This window comes from Fukomys damarensis, unplaced genomic scaffold (genome assembly GCF_012274545.1).
Source record: "Fukomys damarensis isolate Sample0158 unplaced genomic scaffold, DMR_v1.0_HiC HiC_scaffold_39, whole genome shotgun sequence".
Lineage (NCBI taxonomy): Eukaryota > Metazoa > Chordata > Mammalia > Rodentia > Bathyergidae > Fukomys > Fukomys damarensis.
Genome location: NW_022900951.1, coordinates 16,196,757 through 16,199,709, shown reverse-complemented (window position 1 = coordinate 16,199,709; position 2,953 = coordinate 16,196,757). Strand labels below are relative to the sequence as shown.

The window sequence follows — 2,953 nt, the reverse complement described above, 5'->3', positions numbered from 1 at the left end:
TTTTTTTTTTTTTTTTTTTTTTTGTACCAGGAATTGAACTCGGGTCCTTGCACTTGCAAGGCAGGCAGCAGAACCGCTGAGTTAAATCCCCGGCCCTGTAGTATAAATCTTGACAAGCCACATAGGTAAGTATATTCATAGTAGCCACACTAAATATGGGTTTTTACATGAAATTAATTTTAATGAAATAATTTAACACAACAGATTCAAAATATTTCAACATGTAGTCAATATAAAAAGTATTAATGAGACATGCAATTTTTATTAAGTCTTTGAAATCTGTTACAAACTTTACACTTATGGCACACCTCAATTTTGACAGTCAGCCTCATTTTAGATGCTCAGTAGCCAAGTGTGTCTAATGGCTGCCATGCTAGCCTTTGCAGATCTAGAGATAGGAGACAGCTATTCCTTGAATAGGTAACCTTAGAGTTCTTTGTTAGGAAAAAAAAAAGTAGCCCTGTTTAAGGCAATTTCAATTTATATGCTCAAAAATCTTCCAATTTCATTTGATTTTCTCCAAATTCCTCAACCAAAGATTGTGATTGCAACACTCTTGAATTTAATAAAAGAAATAAAAGAGAGAAAAGCTTCTTGTTAACAAAAAACATCTCCTTGGGTGCAAGAGGAAGGAGAATAGTGTTATTCTAAACCAATTCACAGATATTTTTGAATTGATTCTATGTGCAAATCATCTGTGGTAGTTCTATTTTAACCCATTAAAAGTCCATTTAATGCTTGATTTCTACAATGTCACCAGTGTCCACAATACTTGCACAAATCAATTAACTTTGCTTTACAAGTCATTCCTCTTGGTTTTCAAGATAAACAGAAATGAGTAAAAGTTGATACTGAAAATGTGAAACAATTTACTTTATTGTAAAAAAGATTATTTCGTGCTGGGCATGAAATAATTAGAGCTGGAGAATGTTAGGCACATAACTGTCTTCAACTACATATGCTTTTACTAAAGCAAGATGCTAACTGGGAATAATTGATCACTAGGGAGCTAATTTACCTTAAACCAACCAAATTGATGAAGTTATTTTTGCTATAAGGAGTGGTAATGTGGCTTGGCAATGTAAACGCAAGAAATATTAAACATGATGTGCTTAAATGAAAAATAATACAAAACTCCTTATTTCAAACGTCTACGAGCATGTTTCATAGTAGAGAATTACACAAAGAAGCTGCCAAATTAGCTGATTTCGGGCACAGGCTGGATTTGTAGCACCTGAATCAAATATGATGCGGGAAGTGACAAGAGCATGAGCCAAGTAGATCCATCTGCTCCCCTTCCCTAAACCACGCTAAGCCTGCTTAGATGTGGCCGACTGGAGAAGTCCCGGAGTCCAAGGCTGAGAGAGACAGCACGCAGCGAGTATTTCCGCTTGCCTTCTGTCAGGCTCCCTAAACAAGTTAGAGCTTCCTGAGAAGGCTACGTGGCTACCTAGCCTGGAGCCTGGGTCAAGGGGCGCGCTGACTAGGCAGACAGAAAAGCCCAACACCTGCAGCTAGCAGGTCCCAGCGAGAAAACTTTGCTCCACCCGCACAGACTTGGTCGGCTGGTTGTGGGTCTCTAATCTCATTTTCATACTTGGCGTTAGGGAGGAAGGCTAGGGCTTTCTAGGTGTCTGGGTCCTGCGATGATGAAAGGAAGCTGTTAAAAGGCGTGTGTGGGGAGCACAGCGGGGAAGACGCGCTGTGGTCGCCAGGCGTGGGAGGATCAGGATGCCTTGAGGCCCGAGGGACTGAAAGGACAGGCCGGCCAGGAGATTTCCCTTTGCTTTTTTTCCTTCCCTTTGCAGGGCGGTTAGCCAGGGGCTGCAGTAGCTTTCCACTCCAGCCTGGGGACTTTTACACTTTTCGGCCGCGCGCAATCAGCGCGCCATAGCACCTGGCTTGGTGAACTAGGGGGTGAAACCCTCCTGAGACTCACTTGGGGGCGTTCGGGCCTCTTCCCCCCAAATCCCCCGAGGTTGAATCGCTTTCTAAGGATTGGGTCTCCTCAACCCAGGGCTTCCCCATCTTGGGCAGGAGGAGGGGTTAGAACCCCTCCCCTCCCTTTCTCCTCCTCCGCCCACAGCCAGCCTGATTTTGAAAAATCGAATCTTTTAAAGTCAACAGAAGAGCAAGAACCTCGCGCTCCTGCCTACAAGATACAGTATTTTTAATAACTCGTCATCTCTGTGGAAAAAGACAACCTTAAGAAACCTCCGTTTCCTCTTTCTCGAAGACTTGCGGGGTGCGGGGGTACAAGTCCGGGGTGAAGCTCTAGGACTCTATGAATTTAGGGAGGAATATTAGAGCGGGAAGAGGGAGCCACTCCGGGAGGACAAATGAATCCCAGCTACTACTATCAAAAATGTAGCACAAGAGGGTCAACTTGGAGGGACTTAAATCACCCACCCTCACGGGGCTCCTAGGCTCGAAGCCTCCGAATCCCCGTTCAAAAGGGGGTAGGGGCAGGTGAATGCCCTGCGTGTGATCCTGGAGTAGGAAGGTCCTGGGTCACTAGTAGTTGTGCTTACAGACTAGGCGCCCTCGCACCCCTGGCGGAGCAAGGCGGAAAAGACATTTCACGCCTCTTCACCGGGTCATTGGCCCAGGACTGCGCTCGCAGAGCCTAGATTGGAAAGGACCGCAGTTTCGCGCTCATTTCCAAGGAGCTTCCGACCTGCTTGGCCTCTTGGCAGTTAAAGACGCCCATCCTTTCGTCTCTCTCGCCCTTCCCTTGTCTTTCCCCCGCCTCCCGCCGACGCCCCCAGATCTTTTGAGCTCGCCCAGAAGCCCCGGGCGAAGAAGGGGGGGTGAGAAAAGGGCGGGGCGGAGCTAGGCGGTTCGGGGCGTGTCTTCCGATAATCCCGCCCCTGGATGCGCGCGGCGGTGGCGGCCCAGGCCAGCCTCGCTCTGAGAGACAGGTATCGCTTAGGCGCCATGTTGTGAGCGGAAG

The 2,953-nt window shown here is 47.0% G+C and overlaps 1 protein-coding gene across 1 annotated transcript in view; it reads left to right on the top strand.

Moving 5' to 3' along the window:
- Positions 1–2,882: 2,882 nt before the first annotated feature.
- Rps6ka3 (ribosomal protein S6 kinase A3) overlaps positions 2,883–2,953 on the top strand; it is a 97,532-nt gene continuing 97,461 nt past the window's right edge. Inside the window, exon 1 of the mRNA XM_010643680.3 lies at positions 2,883–2,921. The gene's annotated coding sequence lies outside the window, so the exon portion shown is untranslated. The remainder of the gene's footprint in view (positions 2,922–2,953) is intronic.